Raw genomic sequence first — 23,941 nt, forward strand, 5'->3', positions numbered from 1 at the left:
TTTAATTTTTTTTCAACGTTTTTTTATTTATTTTTGGGACAGAGAGAGACAGAGCATGAACGGGGGAGGGGCAGAGAGAGAGGGAGACACAGAATCGGAAACAGGCTCCAGGCTCCGAGCCATCAGCCCAGAGCCCGACGCGGGGCTCCAACTCACGGACCGCGAGATCGCGAGATCGCGAGATCGCGAGATCGTGACCTGGCCACGGACCGCGAGATCATGACCTGGCTAAAGTCGGACGCTTAACCGACTGTGCCACCCAGGCGCCCCATGAATTACATATTTTAAAAGGCTCCCGGCTGCAGCTGCTCTTTTCATCCGTGCGGAGAATAATCGAGAATAATCTGTCCGGCGAAGGCCAAGAGAGGAAGAGGGGAGAGAAGTTGGAGGCTGTCACCGTGAGGAATGACAGGCGCTCTGGCCGGGATAGGACAGCGGATACAGAGGATGGATTTGGTGCATGTTGCAGAGTTCAAGTCTATGGGATTCGCCCACGGCCTGAAGGTGGAGGAGAGAAAAGAGCGGGAGGAAGGGACATTTCGTTGAGGGTGTGACACGTAGGAATTCATACATTCGCGCAGGGGCCACCGGCCGGTTCATTTGTTCAGCAAAGACGTGGGGCCTGCTCTGCGCCAGGTCCCTGGCAGGCCGGGGGAAGAGCAGTGAGATGTGGCCCCCGCCCTCAGACGTGGCATAACGCAGGTGACAGACGTGTCAGGTATGCGATCGATGACAGACCGGGGTGCGGGCAGGCCGGGAAGTTTGGAGGGGGGCACGGGGCTCCTCAGGTGAGGTGGCAGTGGGGAAGCTTCCTTGAGAAAGAAGGATCTGAAGGATGAGGCGACTTGAACCGGGGCCAAGGGCAGAAAAGGGAAGAGTGTTTCAGGCAGAGAGAACGGCATGTGTGCAGGTGTTTGAAGGGAGGCGCTGTGGCCAGAGTGGAGGGGACGGGGCGGGCGAGCGGATGTGGAGGAGGCTGGGGCCATCCCACGCGGGCGCGGGGCTTGAACAGAGGAGCGCCCAGGACCCCGGTCGCCGAGTGGGCCCGGCTGGATGTGGCTGTGGAGACACAGAGAAGGAAGCGTGGGGCTCCAGGTGACCGACCGCCTGGACCAAGCTTTCATTTTGATTCTAGAAAAACAAGGTGCTGTGGTATTTCTGGTGCCTGGAGCTTCTGGAGGAAAAGTCACACCCACCCCATGCACATGAATGCATAAAAAACCTCTGGAAGGCTCCACAGCAAAACCTCAGTGGTCTTTATCTCTTGGTGCTGAGGGCGTGAGTCGTTGTTTTGCTCTTCCTTTCGGTGTTTTCGTGTTTTTGCATTCTGTCTTAAACATGGACTACTTGTGAAATGACACGTCCTAATAAATTAAAAAGAAAAAAGTCTTGCCCTGAAGACAATTGCTCAACGATGTGCAAGTTTTCTTACTCTCTCCCTCTCCGTCCCTGCACAGGAGCGCACACAGAAAGCCCCAGCCCTTGAGGCCTGGGAACGGAGTTGCTTAAGAGAAAAAAGGCGACTCTGCCCCCCAGCAGTGACGGGGGTCCTCCGACATCTTTTAATTTGCAAGCACTGTGGGAGGCATTTCGGGTGCAAATGCAGCAGGTGCAAAGGCTCGTGGGGTCTGGAGGCTACAAGGAAATTTAGGGGAAACCGGAAAGAGTGATGTGTCTGGAGCTGGACAGTGAGGGAGGCGGTAGGAAAGGCCAGAGAGGTAGGACTAGATCTTGCAGACTCTTCTGGAAATGAAGTGTCTCCCGCAGGGCAGCAGGAGTTGAGGAGGGGGGAGGGGGGTGTGGTGGTTGTCCCCTAAACAGGTGAGGGAGCTGAGAGTCCCTGGGGACCTGCAGGGCTGCTGCTGAGAGCCAGGTCTCCGTGTGCCCGGGGAGCACTCCTCACCCCAGGCTTACTCAGGCTCCTTCCTTCTCTTCCCCAGCCTGTCCCACTGGTGGGGAGGTGGGGGGTGGGGCGTGTGGTAAGACACCCACAGAAGCTTTCCAAGCCAACCATTCTTCCGGGGACTGAGGTACGATTCGAAAAGGAGAGTTCTTGAGGGTTGGGGGAACACTGGGGCCTCCTAGTACAGAGATTGGGACCATCCCTCTTGGAGCCTCTGCAGATGCTGTGGGTGGGGAGGAGGGGGAAAGGGAGGGAAGGAGGGGATGGATGGGGAAGTGAAGGAGGAGGGAGAGGGGGCCTTGAGACTTGGCCCCATATCACCTTTTACAGGAAGGACTGACCCCCCACCCCCACCCCAGGCCAGGCCCTGTGGATCCCTGGGTCCCTCCTCCTGGGGTCTCAGTCTCTCCTTCTGAGCAGGGAGGGATTGGACCCGGAGGCCTCTTGGAGCCCTTTCTGTTGGTTTTCTATCTCCTCCTTCCCCTGCTCCCTGGTCTGGGGGCTTTCTTTTGCTCTTTTCATGTCTTGGCGGGGGGAGGGGAGGGGAGGTGGCTATGTAGCGTGAGAAACGTGGCTTACAGACACAGGTGGGGGTTCAGGGAATCATGCTGGGTGCTGGAGCCGCCCACGCGTGGCGGGTCATCGTGCCTTCCAGTAATTCGGTGCCTGTCCTTCACTCCGCCCTCCGCCCTCTCCCCCACTCCCCAAACCCACTTGTCTCTCCGCCCGAGGGACCCTCTACAATTATTCCTCCTGCCCCGGGCTCCCTTAGGAAGGCTCCCCGAGGGCCCTCGCCTTCCCCGCCGCAGGCAGGCGCCACTGGGGACGTCCCCAGGCTTCGCGGTGCCAGTGCTGCGCGGGATCCGCTTCGGGGCACCCAGGCTCGCAGACTGCCGAGTCAGCGCTGCCTCGCCGGGGCCGGGTGGGGGCGGGTGGGTGCAAACGGGGTAGGCGGGCGGCTCCGAGCCCGAGCCCCGAGGGGGAGGCCCCTGAGGCACCCAGCCCCCTCTCCCAGCCGGATGTTCCTGTTGCCCTGTCGAGCACGGACCACCCCCCCCCCCCCCCCCCCCCCCCCCCAACCAGAGAGAGCGCCACTGGGGGCACGGGCACTTGGCTTTACACTTGACTTACTCTTGACCTTGGCCCCTGTGGGATCTGTGTCCTCTTTAGAAAACTGTGAAGATCCTTAACCCCGAGAATGAGGAAGTGCTTGCCAAAGCCACTTTGTAAACACGGATTGCGGAGTTCTGTATTGGGGAAGGGGACTCACTGTGTGGTCTTTTTGTGCCCAGAGTGGGCAAAATGACAGATTTGGAATCAAGCCGCCTGGGTTCTAATCCCCCAGCCCAGTGACCTGGGGCCCGGCCCTCCCGTGCTTAGTTTGAGAATTCAGTGTGTTCACACGTTTGAAGTGTTTCGGAGACTGACAGGTGCTAGAAGTGCCCATTAACCATTTCCTGTTGTTACCATCACCCCATTTGCAAGTGGGTAACTGACTCCTGCGGCTCCTTCGTGGTGCCTAGAGCGCTGGGATTCCCCATTTTGCTCTCCCTTTGGTCTTGCCTCCCAACCCACTCCTGCTTCCTCTCCAGGCCGTTCCTCTGAGGATGAGGGAGAGCTGGTAGGGGAAGCCGGAGAAGGCCAGGGGTGGGCTGGTTCTGAGCTCTTGAGGGCGGTTAAAACAGCCTCAGTTTGGGGGACACCTGGGTGGCTCAGTGGGTAGCTCATGATCTCCCTGTCAGTGTGTTCCCGCTCTGTGCTGACAGCTCAGAGCCTGGAGCCTGCTTCTGGTTCTGTCTCCCTCTCTCTCTGCCCCTCCCCCGTTCACACTCTTTCTTTTTCTCTAAAAAATAAATAAACATTAAAACAAAAAAAACACAGCCTCAGTTTGAGGCCCTTGACCCTGAGGGTACCCCTTGTGTTGACTGCCTTGGGGCAGTGGGCAGAACTCTGGGCTCTGAACTGTCCCTGGAAACTGCTGCTGGCTGTGCAGAGTGGTGAAAAGATCCCAGGGGACAGACCTGGTTTTAAATTCTGGTTTTAAATTCTGTCTCTGCCACTTAATGCGTGGTGTCCTTGGGTAAATACTTCACTTTTCAGAGCCCAGGTTTTTTTTTTGAAAAATTTTTAGTGTTTATTTTATTTTTGAGAGAGAGAGAGCGCACGGGTGCACAAGTGGGGGGAGGAGCAGAGAGAGAGGGAGACACAGAATCGGAAGCAGGCTCCAGGCTCTGGGCTGACAGCTCAGAGTCCAACTTGGGGCTCAAACTCACAAACTCTGAGGTCGGTCATGACCTGAGCGGAAGTCGGACGCTCAACTGACTGAGCCACCCTGGCGCCCCTCAGAGCCCAGTTTTCTTAACTGTAAAATGGAACGGTAACATCTACCATGTGGGATAATGACAAGCTTAGAGCTAAGTATGCAAAGCCCCTCCCATTGTACCTGGCACTCATGACATGGTGATTATTAGGGTTTTACCATTGCTATTGGCTTGCTGTTTGAACTTGTGTGTCTCCTACCTTCTCTGAACTTTGTTTCCCCCGATCTGTAATGAGAGGGCTGATCGGACAATCTTTACGTGCTACAGCTGATCTAAACTTCTGTGATTCTTATGGAGGCGTACCCTTCCCACGGCCTCTTGGCACTCACCAGATCTTCACACACACCCAAGCCTTTCTAACTCAACACCTGCAACTCTGCCCCACTGCTTTCTCTGGCTACAGGAGCAAACTTGGCCTGCATACGGGGATGGCCAGAAAAGTCAGGGAGTTAATGCCCCAGGAGGAGCCCTCAACCACCGATGGATGGGAGCCGGTGGCCAAATACCCTAACTTCCTCACTCTGGGGTGGGGCAACTTGGAGGCCTTTCTATATTATGCTTCGTGTCGGAGCCCAGCTGGAGGGAGCCCCACTCACTCACAGTGGTAACGCGCTCAGGAATGCTCCCTGAACTGGCTTCCTTCGCTTCCCTGAGTCATGTCCCCATCTGTTGGCAGTGTTTCCTGGGATCACCTACCAAATAAACCATGAACTCAGCTCTGGGGCTTGGCATCTTCCCTCAGTGGTCCTGGCAAGGTAGCCATCAACCAGCACCAGAGGCTCTGAGGGGCCACAAGCCTGGGTGGGAACTAAATCTTGTTCCTTTCCCAAAGATCAAGTCCAAAGGTCAAGTGTTCTGGGAGCTCTGAGGAGTCAGACATCTGGATGGTCTTGGTGCCAGGACCCTTCGAGATGTGTCCTGGATGAGTGAACGGACCTGCTGGGTGCAGGCATGAATGGGTGCGTGAATGAATGAATGAATGAATGAAATATGCCTCTGGGTCTCCTTCCTCATCACTGCTACTCTAGGCTTACTAAGGCCTGGCAATGGTCTAGCGCAAAGGATAGAGTAGCATGAACAGGGAAATGGTGATTCACAGTCAAAGTATTAATGAGTCCAGATATCATGAGACCATCTGTCCAGGTCGCAAAGCACCTTCCCATCCATAGTCTTACTTGATATTCCCAGTGACCTGATCAGGAAAGTTTCACTGTAGTTCCTCGGATTACGATTTATAGCATCATTATTATTTATCTCCTTTGACTGTGGGATGTGGCCACGCCCCACTCTGGGCCCCAGCAGACATGAGTAATCAATCAGGCTGTTCTTGCCCACTGAGCCTCTTGGTGTCCTCAGAACCCTTCTTGAGCTAGTACTGTAGGCAGTAACTACCAATCAATCACAGTTGGCATGAAAGCTGAAACCCATTTTGCTTCCCTGGCCAGCAACTTTGCTCACAACAATAAATTCTTATTAAATTAAAGTGAAAGGCTCAAGGAGCAAGAGGCAAAGTAGGCTCCGGACCTGGGTACCCTGATGCCCACCTGGACCAGTGCTTTCCGTGCAGATACTGGTTAGAAGGCTGCTTCATTGAACACTTCCCTCATTTTTCTGACCTAACGAGACAGCCCCAGATGCTGTGACAGGGACACACGCACACACACTGTTTGGGGATCAGCCAGTTACTCCCGCCAGGTACACCAGCTTCTGAAACCATGCGGTGGGACTAGAGACTGCGAGGAGGCTCTGCATTGTAATGAATTAATCACTCATAACAAAGACTCAAGTTTACTCTTATCTCTAAACAGGGACATGCTTTTGAGTAGCAAATTGGAAATTTTCATTTGCATCACTGCAAAAGCATGAATTTTCGCTTGTTTCCTCATTTCCCAGGCAGAAAGTGTTCCTCCGGAGAACCCAGGACCAGCATGGGAAGGCACCTACCTCAGGGGTCCCTGCCGGCTGGGGTGGGGAGAGGCCTCGCTGGGTGGGTCACTGCGGGGCCCGGAGACCTGCCGCACCCCCTGCCACCCCCTGAAACCTCCGTCTCTGCATCTGGAGAATACAAGTGCCCAGCTCTGTCTGGCCACCCCTGTGCCAGACGAATAACTTGGGTAAATGACTTTGCTTCTCAGGCCAGTTTTCTCATTTAGAAGAGGGAAACAAGGACATTTTCTTTGACAAGATGGAGAGGGAATTACACTCGATGTGTATGAGAAAACGCCCTCTGGGAAGCAGAGTAGAACTGAGTCAACTCCTCAGGACCATTGTTGGCCCCTGTGGCCACTGAGCACTTGAAATGTTGCTAATGTGCTGACATACTGTATTTTAAGTTGTATTTAACTGAAATGAATTTAAATTTAGGAAGCCAAACGTGGCTAGTGGCAACTAGGGTGGTGGATTTGGCAGATCTAAACATACAGAACTGATCTCAGGAAGTAAATCTCTCCTCCATCCCTCTCCAAAGTCACCCTATAACACTGACTGGTCACTGTGCATGAGTTCAGAAGCCAGCTTAGTTACCAAGAGCCTTAGAGAGGGACCAAGCCAAATCTGCTATTAAAAAAAAAAAAAGTTTTTTTTTTTATTTTGAGAGGGAGAGAGAGGACGAGCAGGGGAGCGGCAGAGAGAGAGAGGGAGAGAGAGACTCCCAAGCAGGCTCTATGCTGTCAGTGCAGAGCCTGATGCAGGGCTTGAACTTACAAACCGTGAGAGCATGACCTGAGCCGAAATCGAGAGTGGAATGCTTAACTGACTGAACCACTCAGATGCCCCTCTGCAATTAAAAAAAAATTTTTTTTTAATGTTTATTTTTATTTTTGAGACAGAGACAGAGCACAAGCAGGGGAGGGGTGGAGGGAGACACAGAATCCAAAGCAGACTCCAGGATCTGAGCCGACAACACAGAGCCTGACGCGGGGCTCGAACCCACGAACCCGTGAGATCATCACCTGAGCTGAAGTCAGAAGATTAACCAACTAGGCCATCCTGGCACCCCTCTGCAATTTTTTATATAGAAAAACCAAGAAGAGCGCCTGGGTGGTTCAGTGGGTTGAGTGTCTGATTCTTCATTTCAGCTCAGGTCATGATCACAGGGTCATGGGATTGAGCCCTGAGTCAGGCTTTATGCTCAGTGTGGAACCTGCTTAAGATTCTCTCCTTCTCTCTCTCCCTCTTTCTCTCTCTCTCTCTCCCTGTGCCCCTCTCTCCCATTCATGTTCTCTCTCTTTTTCTCTAAAATTAAAACAAAAACAAAAACAAAAACAAAAAACAAACCAAGACCCAGAGAAGGTGTCATGACTTATCTAGTGACACATGACCCAGGTCCCCTGATTCCTGGTAGAGTGCTTTTTCCATCAGCAGGGAGGGTCCCCCAGTCATGGTAGGCTGATTCTCCCTCTCCTTGGGGACAGGCTCAGAGGTGATCTGCAAGATTGTCTTGAATGGACACCACTCTAATTACTGTTAAAATTCTGAAATGCTGATTTCTGGCACAAGAGCCCCTGTGGCAGACTAGTATTTGGATTTTTGTTCTTTCCCATTGCCAAGAGGGTCCCACAAAGTAGCCACAGATCCCCCTCACCCCAAAGGGAAAATACATCAGGCTAAGGCATTTTTCTATGGCCTGGGAACCTGAGAGTCCAACTGATGAAAATTCAGCCAACCTGGCCCCAGACAGGCAAAGCCCTGACTTTTATCTCCTTTCCTTACAACTTCGTGGAGGCCCTCGGGGTGAATCTGGTCCCCTAACGTCCCAATCAAAGCACATGGTAGGAGATCATGAAGATTAAGGGAGATGTTTCAGCAGAGCCCAAAAGAGAAATGGATTAATTGCGATACTATCTTATCAAAACTGGAGGCCAAGTAGCCCGTCTTAAAGCAGAACCATTCCCAGGGAGGGGATTGCCCCTAAAAATCACATGTGGATTATCTAATCCAAGAGGGGTTAAGTACTTAATGCAAGACACTGCTCAGGTACTATCAGAGCATTTCCTGCTTCTTTCTGGAAACACAAACCCGGCGCTGTAGAAAGAAAATGCACTGTGTTCCTCCGGGGACAGCCTCACTCTCAACCCCAGGGAGGTGGTGGGAGAAGTGGACCCTATGAATCAGAAGGTTTGCTTGAATGCATCACCACGCAGTGCTGGACACCTTGCCTCACCTCCCTGGGCCTCAGTCTGCCGTTCGTAAATACAGTAAGATCTAGGAAGCCCTCTTAGCACCATGACCTCCCCTCCCGCCGAGGCCCTTAGCACCTGCTCCAGGGCTCCTGGCTCCTGGAGCTGCCCACTTTCCTGACTATGCCATGTGGTTCCATTCCTCAGGGCTCAATACCAGCTCAAAGTCTCTCGTTGGTTTTCTTGGTTCCTTATCTGTTTCCTCTCCTGGAGGCCAGCTCTTCAAAGGTGCGCGCTTTGCTCACTGATGTATTGAGGTGTCCCCAGCCACAGATCAGTGGCTGGCACATGGTAACTGCTCAACATTTGTTGCGTGCTCATCTGTTGAATGCTCGGAATGGATCGCTGACCTAAACGTAAGAGCTAACACGATAAACCTTTTAGAAGAAAACATAGTAAATTTTCGTGACTGTGGGCTAGGTAGTGGTTTTCCTAGAAACGAGACCAGGGGCACAAGCGACAAAAGAAAAAGAGGTAAATTGGATAATATTAAGATTAAAAATTTTTGAGCTTCAAGGGCCATCACCAAGAAAGTGGAAAGAGTAGGAGCACCTGGGTGGCTCCGTTGGTTAAGTGTCTGACTTCAGCTCAGGTTGTGATCTCATGGTTTGTGAGTTCAAATCCCACATCGGGCTCTCTGCTGTCCACACAGAGCCTGCTTTGGATCCTCTGTCTCCCTCTTTCTCTGTCCCTCCCCTGCTCACACGCTCTCCATCTCAAAACTAAGTAAACTTAAAAAAAAAGAAAAAGAAAGAGAAAAGAGTAGGGGCGCCTGGTGGCTCAGGAATTTAAGTGTCCAACTTTCGATTTCAGCTCAGGTCATGATCCCAGGGTCATGAGATAGAGCTCTGTGTCTGGTTCCATGCTGTGAGTGGAGCCTGCTTGAGATTCTCTCTCCCTTCCTCTCTCTCTCTCTCTCTCTCTCTCTCAAAAATAACCATTTTTTTTACAAAGTAAAAAAACAAAAACAAAACCATGGGACAGCAAGGGCTTCCAGGAAGAGGTGATGTGTAAGCTGAGGCCGGTGGGATGAGGAGAAGGGAGGGAGGTGAAGGTTGGGTGGAGGGTGGGGGTCACGGAGAAGGAGGCATAGAGAATGAGTGCTTTAGAATCAGAGAGCACCTGACAAAGGTCCTGAAGAGGGAAGAATGAATCGTGGAACAGCCAGCAGCCGAAGGAAGGGCAGCGTGGCTGGAACGAAGCAGGGGAGGCAGGAATCGGGTGTGGCCAGGAATCACCACCAGGGAAGATGAGGGAAGGAAATGGTTTCCATTCTGCCGGCAGAAAATGGAACCCCACCCTTCACTCCTGCTCCTAAACTCTTCATGTCCTTGGGGACTCGGACTGTGAGCGCTCAGGGCGAGGATCCAGTTTTCAGGCTTGACTTAAAATACTAGCACCTGCTGGGGCGCCTGGGTGGCTCAGTCGGTTAAGCGTCTGACTTCGGCTCAGGTCATGATCTCACGGTTCACGGTTCGAGCCCCGCGTCGGGCTCTGTGCTGACAGCTCAGAGCCTGGAGCCTGCTTCAGATTCTGTGTCTGCCTCTCTCTCTGCCCCTCCCCTGCTCATGCTCTGTCTCAAAAAAAAAACCAAAAAAACAAAAAACATTAAAAAATATTAGCACCTGCTAAGTGCCAGACTAGCCCAGATTCCATAGGAGATCTACGCCCTGCCTCTAAACACCGATTTGCCACTTGCATTGGCAGAGGGAAGGGGAAAACAACCTCCCCTAAAATGCACAAGCCTGTGAGAAAGCACATGTGCTCAGGAGCATATACGCGTGCTCGGGGACATGAGCACACTCAAGTGCACACACTCCCACGCCCACATGCACACATCACAGACTGTATTAGTGCAAACACATACTCACATATGTACCAGACATATACATAGGTGTGGTAACACACACTCTCACCCTCCCCACGTACACGCGCAGACATGTACCAGTGGACATGTGCACGCACGCGTATGTATACACTCAGACGTCCAGAGTGGGGCAAGGATCCCTTTTGCTGCCTCTGGGAGCTCGGTAGCAGAGCCTGGGTTTCCCAGCTGCGAGCCCGCCCCTCATCCCCCTGGCCTCCCCTTCTATCACTCTTCCCGGCTCTGATTTACTCACGTCAGCAAAATGTCTCTTTTAATAACAGTGTTGGCATTCCGCATTTTCTCCTAGGTGTTGCTGCAGACGGTCGGATGATTCATGCGCAGACACTGAGAGCGCGACATTCCTTTCCAACAGTTTGTCCCTTGCTTCCGTTCTCCCAATTTGGTGTCTGATCTATAAACTGTGGCGACACAGACATTCAGGAATTTGGTAACGCTGGGGCACATTTCGCCCCCCTCCTTCACCTCCAGTCCATCAGATGGCAAGGCCTCCTCTCCAGGGGTTCCCGCTCTCATAGGATCACCTTTCCGTACTTGACCACAGGACCTTTTATAAGTCTGGACTTCTTAATCCAGAGTACTGTGTTAGGACAAACTTCTAACCTCTCGCAGCCTACATTTTTAGCTCTGGGTAATGGAGGTGACACCTTCCTTCCTGCCAGGTGATGGAGAGAATTGAGTGGGGCCTTGCTCAGTGCACATGCCCAGTGCAGGGCCTGTGTGTGCTTAAAGGGACCGTGGCTCTCTTCCTCCTCAGTCCCCCTCTGGCAGGGTCAGTCCCAAGTGGAGACTCAAGACATAAGCAGAATGGCCATCCTTTCAAACAACGGTCTCTCATAATTGACATTTGTTCGGAGGAAGGATGGGGCCACCGGGGTGAGGGGCAAAGGAGACCCTTTGTTGGAAGCCCTTGGACTGTTGTGTCCAGGAATTCAGCTCGGACCCAAACTTGCGTATCTGACTCTTCAATACCATTACCACCCACTGGGAGGTGGTGATTGACCTTGCTCTCACTTGAGAATGTCCCTGGGGGGCGTCGTCCCCCACCTGCCTGGTTTATCAGAGGATTCCTTGTAAGCTGTCCCTAGAGTTTGTGTCTTTAGGACCTTCCTGGCTGGCCCATCTTTCCGGGCTGTGGAGCAAGCTTGGCAGGAACAGAGTCAGCCGCTTCCGGGAACAGGTAGGGATGGGGCAGACCCCACCCCCCCACCCCCGGCCTCAATGATTTTGTCGTTTCTTATCTAGTAAGGCTCTGCATCACTTCCCTCCTCAAACGCCTCAAGGGGCTGTCTGCTGCCCTCAGAATGGAGTCCCAATTCCTTACCTGGCATTCAAGGCCTCCCCTGTCCTGGGATCAGCTTGACATGAGCTCTCCCTCTGCTCTTCTTCAGCCCCTGGAGGCTAACGATCTGGCCTGACTGTGTCTCTACTCATGCTGCACCCCCCCCCCCCACTGGGCTCTTTTGGAGCCCCTCCACATCTCCTCCTCATCCGGACCACTGCAGTGCGTATGTCCCGACTTCGGAAGCCACTACTGTTTCTCTGAGGCTTTTCTGAGGCTGCCAGGGTCTACTCTGCATGCCAGGACGGGCAACAGGCTTGCTGAAAACTCACGCTCTCTCTCCCTCACCCCACCACTCCTGGTACCAGCCCCATAGCCCTCTATCAGTGAGGAAGAGCTGGTGTATAAATACCCCAGCTCCCTTGCCCTTACGTGGGATAAATTTAAGGCTGTGGGCTTCACTGCCTCTGTAGTTCCCCAGGGCGACTCAGCCCCAGTTACCCCCAGTGCACACAGGCATGTGTCACACCTTCTCTGGCTGCCTTCCTTGTTCACTTCCCCCTTTCCTACCATTATCCCCCTCACCTCCCCAATAAGCTACCTGCGTGCAAATCCTTGCCTCAGGATGTGCTTCTGGGGGACCCCAGACTAAGACAGTTCCCCACCTGGCACCCCTTCCCCTCGGCCAGCTCTGCACAAAAGACCCCAAGGCCAGTGACAGCCCCATCCAAGGGTGTGGGGAGTAAGAATAGCTATGACCAAGCAGCAGACACCGTCGTAAGCACTTTCTGTGAACTCAATCTTCTAATCCCCGCAACGACCCTTCCAGGGGGTCCTATTATTACCATCCTCGGTCGTCGTACAGTTGAGGAAACTGAGGCTCAGAAGGGCTAAGCAACGTGTCTCAGGCCCTAGAATGTAGTGGAATTAGAACCTTGTGCAGATAACGTGAATTTGTGGGGATAAAGCCCAGGTGAGCGTACAGACTGGTTAATGCCTGTGTCTGGTCCCTTATGTTACTTCTCCCTTTGTGATCTTGGACCAGCTCTAAGCCTTAAGGCTTAGCCCAGGGCCCAACGTGTCTTAGGGCTCAAAATCGTTCCTGAAATGACACCCACAAATCAAATCGCTTTTCGCCGTGCATGCCTCTCACAGTGCCCAGCTGGTCCCTTCATGGCTCTTACCACATGCTGTATTTATTTTTATTTTGCTTTGCTGATTTGTTTCCTTTACAGTTTATCTGCTCCACGTGACAAGAAGGCACAGGAGAGCAGAATCCTTGTCTATGGTGATCTTCCTGTATCCTTAGCACCTACTGTGACACCTGGCAACTAGTAGGTGTTCACAATCTCTGTTAATGAATGAATCACGTGGCTATGTGGGGGTCTGGGCTGGGTTATCTTGTACGTGACCTGATTCGTCTTCCTAGAATATGGCCCACGTTCGGCAGCCACCTTGCCCAGGTCACACTTGAATTAGCGGCAGAGGGCAGTTTCTGAATGGGGGCTTTATGTCCAGAATTTGCTTTCTGGAAGATACCCCTGGATTTCAGTTTTGCCAATCCAGGGGCCAGACTCCCAGGTTCTCAGCTGAAAAACAACAGCTGTGAAGACCAAATGAGATGCACGCTGGGGAGAGAGTCTTCGATTGGTAGACCGTGTATAAATTTCAATAATAATGGGCATGCTGCATTCATCAGCCCTATCAATCATTACCCCCTATGCTGCTAAGACGTTTCTCAATGTCAGACGCACGCCTTGCAGACACAGCCTCTGGAATCCAGTTGCACGGCCAAAGGCCCGTGGTCCCCGCCGTGGGCAGACCCCTTCCCCTCGTAAGCCTCAGTCTCCCTCTCTGCGGGCCGGGGGCTTTGCAGGGGACAGCCTTGCTCTGACTGTCCAGGTTTCAGAACTTGGAATGCCAACACGGTGCACAATGTACCACATCTTTTTTGCCCTCTGTTCATCTGGTGCCACACACATTGCTGTGTGTCTAGTTGTGTCTCTCCTCTCCTAAAAATGCCCGCAATGGTTCCCTTTTTCCTGGAGAATGACACTCCAGTTCTTTGCGGGGCACTTAAGACCCTGCTTGGCCTGGTCCCTAAATCCCCTCTCAATCTCGCTCTTGCTCGGTGCCTGGCAAAGAGCCCACGCCTCGGCCGGTGCTCAGACATAGGTGTGCTTTGTCTTCCTGCGCAGGAGTCTGGGGAGCCTTTGGGCACAAGGTGACGTGTAAGTTGTTTCCTGGCGGTAAGCGTGGAGCATCTGGATGGGAAGACATTGCGATGACAAGAGACAAGGAGGACGTGTCAGGTCGAGGACACAGCAGACCAGAGGACCGGTGGGTAAAAGGGCGGGGTGAAGTCAGGGAAGGGGAATCTCATGACTTGGCATTTTAGGAATCTACCCCATTAGTCCCTACAGGACTGGATACATGCTGGTCTCATGCCACCTCTGAGATTTCAGAGAAACATTCACTCTTCTGTGCCAGGCTCTTAGCCAGGCACTGGGGATGGAATGGAAAGGGCCATATCTAAACGATGAGCGATAGTTAAAGGCAGAAGAACTGTGTGCTAAGAAAAAGTGTAACAAACATTTGGTGGGCACCTGCTATGTGCCGGGCCCTCTGCATTCACCTCTCTCACCGTGGATCGTGTGTCCAAAGATCCTGCCACAATATCCCATCCCACGTGCTCTGTTGCAGGGTGACGATACCACTTTTTCGTCAAGAATCGGTGTGTGTTTCTCCTCCCCTTGAATCTGGGTTGACCCCACGAGCTTTGATACTAGGCTTTAGGAAATTGGGAGCACCTCTGCGTTCCTGTTTTACGCTCTCCTTGAGGGCCATCTATATCCGCCCACCAGAGACCACGCCGTGAGGAAGCCCGAGCTAGTCACAAGGGGAAGGGCCATGGAGGAGGGCCCCGATGAGACAGTCATGTCAGGGGAGCTGTCTTGGACCTTCTTGGACCTTCTAGTCCAGCCCAGCTACCAGCCAGGAGAATGACCCCAGAGGACATCTCGGGGAACAGGACCCCCCCAGGCCTGAATTCCTGACTCACAGAATCACGAGCAAAGAAAGTGCTTGTTTCAGAGGCCTCTTAACTACTGGGATCATTTGCTAAGCTGCAACAGAGAACCCAAACGCCTCCTTCCCGCTCCTGACCGTCTCCAAGAGGCAGGTGTTATCGCCTCCCATTTACGGACAGGAAACAGGATGAGAGAGCGGAAATGACCAATCCAAGGCCATCTAGGAAGTCAATGGCAGAAGCAGGACTCAAACCCAGGCCTCTGTGACCCAAAGACTCTGCCAGTTAGTCCCCTCAGTCATGGTGCCCTCAGAGAGCAGAGGACGGGGACCTTTCCCTCTGGGGAGGGGAGCTGGTGGGAGGAAGCCTTTTTCCCGTACTCTTTTGTACTTTTTCACTGTTGACTATTAACCTCCTCCGAAATGAACAAATAGAGGTAACATTTTCATTTAAAAGAAAAATAATTGTGGGGTGTGTGTACGTTAGGGTGGGAGCAGGTGAAATTAGAAGTCGTGGCGGGGAACAGAAGCATTAGGGCTGGTTTAGAATGGGGTGTTTCCCACTGGTTGTACATTGGGGTCCCCTGCAGAGCTTCAGAACCCCAGATGCCTGGGCCCCTCCCCCAGAGCGCCGATTTAATTGGTCCGGAACTCTGCTTAGGCCTCAGGAGTTTGAAAACGCTGCCTGGGTGGTTTGCACGTGCAGCCCAGGGGACACCAGGATTCTGCTGGCAATGAAAGGCTAGGGTGGGGAGGGGTGGGCCATGCGGGGCTGAAGTGGATCATTTGTGTAGAAAAAAAGAAAGAAAGAAAGAAAGAAAGAAAGAAGAAAGAAAGAAAGAAAGAAAGAAAGAAAGAAAGAAAAGAAAGAAAGAAAAAGAGTTGCTCCGGAGGCATGGATGCTTACACAAAACAGAACACAACAAAACGGAGCGGCCCCGCCCTCCGCGCCCTGGTGTGTGCGAGATCTTGGCGTCCTTTTACAGAAGCCCTCGGACTTCATGGCCAAATTGTTCAATCTCAGAGGGAATTAATTTGAAGGATGGTACCAGTTAGGTTGGGCTATGGGGAGAAATGATAAGCCGCGCAAAATCCATCACTGCACGGGGCGCCTTCCCCGGGCTCAGGGTTGTAGGGGTCCCCAACCGGCAGCCCACCAAGGCCCGGGGGGGGGGGTTCCCCAGTTGGTGGCTTTGACTACCGATCCGGGAGGGTGTGCACACATGTTGATAAAGAAGCAGTCCCGAGACAAGAGGGGTAATAAAAAGCATGGTGGTTTGGGGCAGCCACGGGGGGCGGGGGGGGGGGAGGGGGGGCGGGGGGGGAGGGGGGGCGGGATTAGTCAGTGATGGGTACGTCTTCTACCATGATCCACTTCTGGCAACACACCCATTTGAGTTTCCAGAATAACAGAGGTCGCTTTTGGAAGAGTCTTTTTGAAGGCATCACACATAGAGACTCATGAGGTCCTAAAGCTTATGGCTCTAGGCTTTGAAGTAATAATTAACAGTAATCGTCGCCGTCGTCATGGATATCGCTTCCTGAGTGCTCAGCACGGCTCCAAGTCCTGATACGCGTCAGTCACTCGGGGCTCAAATGCCAGCTTTGCCGCTCGCCAGCTCTATGCCCCGATATCCCAGCTGTCTTGTTGGCCAATAAGGACAGTGCTGCAGGTGAGGTGACCTTGGTGAGGGGTCTGCTTCACGCACACACCGACCCTCCACAATTCACTGCGGGCCTAAGGGGCACTGCCTTTCACTGACCCTCATAACGTGGATTCAAAGTTTAAATTCAGCCTATTTACCAGCTTCCTTTCTTGAAAGCTCTGCTTTCAGCTTTCCTAAGATTTATTCATGGTTTAGTTTCAGATTTTCTATTCCCGACCTCTTAGGCAACTCTCAGGGTCTTGAAGTCATTCAGCGTCAATCTTATTACTACCCGGCATAAATTGTCCAGCCCTCCATGACCCACGGAGGCTGCCGACTGCCTGTGACATTTTAAATACTAACTTTGGGGTTCTTTTCTTAAAAGGACGAGGAATTAGGTTCAAATTGTGGCTCTTCAGAAATACATAAAACATAAGCTGGGCTTTTAATGCAAAAGTCACCTTCTCATAACCTCTGCCAGGCACGGCTGGGATAAGCCAATTGGATACCCTCCCTTTTTCAAAATCAACGGCAAATATTGGTTTACCCTTACCCAAGATGACCTCAGGCCCATTCTTGTTCCAGAAAAACCGTAGTAAGTGCTCAAATGCAAAACGGAACCATGGCTGAGCCTGTGATTCGGGGTCATCCTGCCGAAGCTACTTAGGCAGGTGCACACTCTCCAATTACAGTGGACTTTTCTCACCAGAGTCCTTTGAGCAAAGGAAGGAACGTGGAGGTGTGGAATGTCAGGAATCTGGGGAGTCCTTGAAAGCAGGTACCTCCCTCACATGTTTATGTGTTCAGACTGGGCTGATCAAATCAGGAAATGGACGGCTGGATGAACGTGGATTGTCACAAATTCACCATTCACCCAATCTGGTTCAGAAGGTTCCCCCCCCCCCCCCCCCAAGTGGATCCTCTGGAAGATGCAGGTCATCCGACTGTGTATAAACACACACTGAAACTCTGGGTAGACAGAACCAGGAGAGGCACTGGTCTGGTGTTTTGGAGCATAGACCCTGAGGCCCGGCTGCTAGGCTATGGGAACTTGGGCAGATTATTGAACCCTTCAGTGTCTTATCTATAAAAAAAAAATAAAAGGAATAGAAATTATAATCCCTCCTTTGGAGAATTGTTGTGAGGATGAAATGAATTAATTTTTTTTAAATGATTAAAAAAAGCTGGCAATCTTGGGGAGCCTGGGTGGCTCAGTCTGTTGAGCGTCTGACTTCAGCTCAGGTCATGACCTCACGGTCTGTGAGTTCGAGCCCCATGTCAGGTTCTGTGCTGACAGCTCAGAGCCTGGAGCCTGCTTCCAATTCTGTGTCTCCCTCTCTCTCTGCCCCTCCCCCGCTCATGCTCTGTCTCTCTCTGTCAAAAATGAATAAACATTAAAAAAATTAAAAAAAAAGAAGCTGGCAATCGAAAAAAATAATAAAGCCAAGGACAAGCAAAACCCTACTCTCAGGACCCTCCCTCGAGGCAACTTATTGCCGTTGAATCTTGGTAACCGTCTCACAGATGGGCCACAGTGAGTAAATTTTCCCTCCCTGTAAGAATTTTAATTTCAGTGGACAATCTTGATATCACCAGCTTCCCCTCCAAGCATCCTGGAGAGCATAATGGCCGCGATCATCACTGCAGAATTCATGGGCTGAAAGTTCTCCAGCTCCAAAAATGCCCCCTTCACCTGCTCATGGATGCTGGAAACCCCACTGAGTGTCTCCGTTCTCCTTCCATCTTTCGAGTATTCGCACACCAGCCACCCTCACTGTGAGTCCTCACAGAACCTGATTCTTCTGCTCTCTGATTCTCATTCCACTGATATTTACTCCTTCAGTTTCTCTCTTCCTTGTTAGGCTATGTGGTGGGGTTCATTTTATGTGTCAGCTGGACTGACACACAGGGAGCCCAGATATTTGGTCAAACATTATTCTGCTGTATCTTTGAGGGTGTTTCTGGATGAGTATAACCTCTGAATTGGTAGACTGAATAGAGCAGATTGCTCTCCCTAATGTGGGTGGGCCTCATCCAATCAGTTGAAGGAATGAATAGCACAAGAAGGCTAAGCCCCCTTGAATAAAAGAGAGCTCCTCCTACCTGACTGATTGAGTTGAGGCATGGGATTTTTTTTTTCTCCCTCTGCTTTTGGTCTCAAACTAAAACACTGATTTTTCTTAAGTCTTGAGCCTACTGGCTTGGCAATGGCCCTTATACCATTGGCTCTTCTATGTCTCCAGCCTGCTGACTATACATCTTGGGACTTCTCAGTTTCCATATAATCACTTGAGCCAATTCCTTATAATAAATTTCTCTCTCTGTCTCTCCATATTTAGATCTCCTACTGGTTCTGTTTCTCCGGAGAGCCCTGATAATATAATACACACTGTAAATTTAGTAAGAACAGGGAAATGGTTCTGTGCCTCAGTTTCCCCATCCTGAGAGCCTAGTGAAGGGCTGGCATTCAATCAATATTTGTTGAAGGAAGGAGAGTGAGTGAGAGTGAGAGTGAGAAGAAACCCCTATGGCAATGCTACACCTTCGAGCCCTTAGCCCTTCCAAACCCCATAGGGCAGCATTCACAGGATCTATGAAGTTAGTGACTTTGACCTTCAGATCTTTACTTACTTTCCTTTCAGCAACCTTCCCTCTGTTCTGGTAGATCCTTGGGCTCCCAGGTCCCAAATCTGTTCTCCAGTTGAGATCCACTGCACACATGAATCCACACAAATGTGTGAGTGATGAGGAGAAGGGTGCCTTGAAAGGGTGCAGAGCTAATGATGCATACAGAGCATTTCCCCTGGTGCTTGACATGTGGTAGGAACTCAACTGTTGTTTGTGATTATTGAGACACATGGGAATTCTGACAGGAAGCGTTCACCCCATTCTACAGAAGTGGCTGCTGAGGCCCAGAGGGGTAGAGAGGCTTGGTCAGGGTAGAGCTGGGATTCGAACCACCATCTGTGGGACTCTAAGCCGTATAGTTTTCCCAAAAGAGCTCTCACGCTGATTGGGTCATTGTTCCCAAATCATTGCTTTTCCCCTTAAGAGAATTACACATCCTCCTGCTGGCCATGGTTTAATGGCGGGCACCTCCTCATCCCTGTCTTTGGGTCTGGCCATATGACTTGGCTTGGCCAATGGGCTCTTAGCAGATGTGATGTGTGCAGAGGTCTTAAATGTGCTGGCCTGGTTTGGCGTCTTGTGTTCCTCTGATCCACCAAGGTAAGAACACACCCAGAACAGCTGCTGGTCCAAGGAACAGATTGAACCCAACTCAATGCCTGCAGCCAAGCCAGGCCAGCCTGAAACCTGGAGCACAGCCATACCAGTCATTCTACAGACTCGTGAACAAGAAAAGTAAATGCTTATTGTCATAAACCCCTGAGTTTTGGAATGGTTTGTTACGCAGCATTAGCATAGTAGGTGCTGACTGAGACATGTTCCCAAATGAGTATCTTTAAGAATGGAGGGAAGGGGTGCCTGGGTGGCTCAGTCAGTTAAGCGAACAACTCTTGATTTTGGCTCAGGTCATGGTCCCAGGGTCGTTGGGCTCTGCACTGAGCATGGAGCCTGCTTGAGATTCACTCTCTCTCTCTTTCTTTCCCTTCCCACGTGCACGCACATGCGTGAGCTCTCTCTCAAAATAAAAAAAAGAAGAAGGAGAAGAATGGAGGGGAAGTGGAAAGAAACACAATGTTTGGGTCCCTGGAAAGAGTATAATGGACATTACTAATGTCCAGATGCCTTTTCCCCTTGGCACCCAGGAAAGTCCCCAGCCCTCTGGCAGTTGTCAGGGCCATGTAACTATTTCTGGCTTATGCGACATGGGTGCAAGTGCCACCTGGAAGTTTCGGGCCACAGCAGTGTAATTCCGGTGCAATTCCCTGGTCTCTCTCCTCTGCCCCAGTGACCAGGGAGGGGACCTCACACTGACTGGGAGCCATGAGCTCGAAGTAGCGTCCCTTCACTGGGACCACAGTGGATTTTCATGAGCAAGAAATAAACTTTTGTAGTGTTAAGGGACAGAGCTTTAGGGATTGTTACTGCGTGACCCACAATCCTGGCTAATTCACAGACAGAGCAAAAGACTATGGGAGGGGTACGGTTGCAACTTTCCCAGAACCCCAATTCCAGGTCTCCCCAGGGAGGGAGAAAGGCCTTGCCACAAGCTCACTCCAAGACCTGGGAGCGTCCCTCACCCCACTTCCCCAGCTGGCTTAGCGGTCAAATGGGGGGGTCCCTGCCTAGGAACTGGCCCCTGCCTAGGAACAGGAACCGTTGGCGCCTGGCCTGCTGCAAGTTGATGTATTCAGCGGGAACTCAACCCGGGAGGGGCCGCTCTGGTGCCACAGGCAGGGACTCTGGGTGCGGGAGGTGTGACTTCATTGGCGTTCATGAGGCCTCTTTATGCAGGGAGCCGGGGAGCTGTGCTCATTGCAACACTTGACAAACCTGTAAATATTTATTTGGAGTCACTCACTGCCCGGCGTTTGCATGAAATCTGCATTGCCAAGACGCGTCCAGGAAACAGAACTCTTTAACAAGGCCGGTGTGGCCTCGGCCTGGCTGGCACCACCCTTCCTGCAGGCTCACTTCCCTCCTTTGTGAAGTTGGGATGGTGTCTCTGCCCGGCTCCTTCTTGGGCAGTGTTGCAGATAGAGAGACAATACCGTGTAAACCGCCAAGCTCCAGGTGCTGGGCTCTCAGACGCGAATACGGCCCAGGTCCTGTCCTGTTGTTGCAAGGGGGCCAAAGAAAGAGATGACCCACCACCCAGGGTAGGGGAGGGAGCTGTGGGGTGAGGAGGGAGACAGAACTGTCTGTAGGGAGATCGGGGAGGACTTCCTGGAAGAGGGGTAGCTGTAATGGGTTCTGAGGGGGCAGGTAGAATGTCAACAGGAAAAACGGGAGAATGCAGGCTTGCACTGATGTGTGCAGGGAGCAGCAAGGTCCACCGTGTCACAGGTGGCCAATAAATGAGCGGGCCCTCTTTGGGCCGAGTGACTTCCTAGACCAATCAGAGGTGACTCTGCACAAAGGAGCACTCAGGTCGATTCCCCAGTAGGGGTCGTGGGAGGAGAGGCTTGGCTGTTGGGTAGGGCAGCCCCAATGCAAGGCATGTTAATTTTCCCCTCACAAAGTGGTCTTGAGGATCTAGAGACCAGCCCGGATCCTGACCGTGAGAAGTGTTGGGAGAGCCTGGGCAATTCAGACCCCAAGGACAGAGACGTGACCAGACTCAGCAACCGAAGGGGCAAGATCAGCACTCCTGGCAGAGAGAAGACCCGGAAGGTGTCCTTAGCAGCAGAGTCTGGGGGTCCCTGAGGGCACGTGAAAACAAGTGGCTGGAAGGAGTGTGGACCAGAAGGGGTGTCGTCAGTCCCAGTGTTGAGTGGTCTGGGTTTTATTTTATTTTTAAATTATTTTCAATTTTACTGATTGAGAGAGAGAAAGAAAACACGGGCGCACGCATGCGCGGAGGAGGGCCGGTGGGAGAGGGAGAGAATCTTAAGCAGGTTCCCCGCCCAGTGTGAACCCCATGCAATCTCACAACAGTGAGCCGAAATCCAGAGTCAGACGCTTAACCTACTGAGCCACCCAGGTGCCCCTAGAGAGTTGGATTTTAATCCCCGCTCTGCCAGAGACCTGCTGTGTGGACTTGCCTGGTCACTTAACTCTCTGTACCTCACCGCCCCTCCAGTTACAAAGTGGATATAATATTACCTGCCTAACTTTCTCCTATGGCTGTCACTCACAATGTGCATTTAGCTTTTATGTCACTGATGAGATGTAGGGGTATGAAAGCTGAGGCCCAAATCACCATCTTATAGAGATGGAAACTCTGGGTAGAAGATAATGCTGTTTGAAGTATGCTACCTGAATCCACGCCACGTACAGAGTCCTGGGCCAGGCATGATGGCGGGCAAGGTGATCCATCTACCCTCTTGACTGTAGCCAAGAGGATCTTTCTATCGCGCACCTTGGATCCCACCATTCCCCTGCCCGAAACCAGCAGGCTGGTAGAAACTTCCAGGTGGACAAGTTAGAAATAACTTATCAAGAGCCTTGAAAAGGCAGGTGTGCAGGGTAAGAGCCCAGGTGTTGGAGTCAGTCACCTCTATTCGCAAAGCCCCCACAGATACTTCCCTGTGGCCCCATTGGGTCAGGTGGGCTCCCTGAGCCCCAATCACATTCCTCCCATAACATTCCTGCCCCATGGTTGCCTTGTAAAATTGTGAAATGTAGAAGATGTAAGGCAGAGCCTGTGTCTGGCTTACAGTGAGCTTGGGGTAACTGGATACTCTCCTAATTATTAGCAGCAGCAGTGATAATATAACAAGGGGAAGACTGCTACATCTTAGCAGCTGACAGCAAATCCCTCTCAGGGAAGGCACTGTCTTGTTTGGGAACATGCCGTGTGAAGTCCACCAGGGGAGGAAGAGAGCCCGTGGGTGTGGACTGGGCAGGAGCCGGGGTGCCGGAGATGGGGGTGCTGCTCTGTTGGAGACTTGAGAGGCATCTGTGATTTTGATTCTGGGGGTTGGGAAAGGAGTAGGGGAGGGGGGAGAGCGTGAGAGGGGAGGGTGCGCAGAGAGGGCAGCGGAGGAAGGCGCGGGCCACCCACAGTGGGAGCCTGACCGGGAGTCCCAGTGGGGAGGCCCCGGCTCCACTTTATATGCCCAGCTTTATGAGTGCTCCCCTGTCCCTCCCCCACTCTCCACTTCCTGCACTTCGGAAAGTCTACTGTGGTCATCTGTCCCGTGGGGGGGAATCTAATGGGGCGGGGGGTGGAACTTTAAACAGGGACAGACTTTCACAACTGGGGTGGGTGGTGAGGATCAGCAGAGGCAGCAGGGACGTCCTGGAATGCGCCGGAATCTTGAGCGGGCTCTGGTTATGTGCAGCTCCCTTCTCCCACCCCCTTTGCGGAATGAAGCCAAGTTTACCTTGAGGGGCAAGGGGATACTAGGCTGGCATCTGGGCTCCACTGGTATGTTTGCGTCAAAGGCAATAATATCTACATTACTGAATCCTGGAATGTGCCAGGTGCCAAGCCAGGAACTCTGTATGCATCCTCCCACTTAATCCTCACCATCACCCTTGAGGAAGGCAAAGTTTAGAGTGAGTGTGTAAGGGGGACAGGCTCAAATGTCAGCAGAATGAGTCCAGAGCCACCCTTTCTGTCACTACAGTGAGCTTCAGCTGGTTCTGTGAACAAGGGGACAATGTTGCAGAAATCAAGAGCCAGGAACAGATGGAAGGGTGTGATTTTGTGCGTATCCGTGTAGATTTTTTATATGATAACATTTCCACCAGGAAAGGATGGGGCAGGACTGGGACCAACAGGCTACTGGGAAAAAATGAAATCGGCTTATATCGCACACTAAAAAAAATCCCACATGCTTATAGCATTTGAATGTAAACGCATAAATCATAACAGATGCATAATATGTGATCTTCACTGTGTAAGATCTTTCTAAACAGGTGCAAAGATGAAAATCATGAAAGGGAAAAGGTTGAGATATGTCTTTAAGTTTATTTATTTATTTTGAGAGAGAGAGAGAGAGAGAGAGAGCACAAGCAGGATGGGGGAGAGGGAGAGGGAGAGAGAATCCCAAGTGACAAACTCAATGCAGAACTCAAGCCCATGAACTTCGAGATGAAATCAAGGGTCGGCTGCTTAACCAACTGA

General features: G+C 51.9%; 1 long non-coding RNA gene across 1 annotated transcript; it reads left to right on the top strand.

Moving 5' to 3' along the window:
* The first annotated feature begins 223 nt into the window (after window positions 1-223).
* LOC123381634 lies at window positions 224-15,323 on the top strand. The gene is made up of 3 exons (XR_006588896.1): window positions 224-718; window positions 13,768-13,909; window positions 14,273-15,323. It is a non-coding gene; the product is annotated as an uncharacterized LOC123381634 (long non-coding RNA).
* Window positions 15,324-23,941: the final 8,618 nt, after the last annotated feature.

This window comes from Felis catus, chromosome D4, assembly GCF_018350175.1.
Source record: "Felis catus isolate Fca126 chromosome D4, F.catus_Fca126_mat1.0, whole genome shotgun sequence".
In the NCBI taxonomy this organism is placed as follows: Eukaryota; Metazoa; Chordata; class Mammalia; order Carnivora; family Felidae; genus Felis; species Felis catus.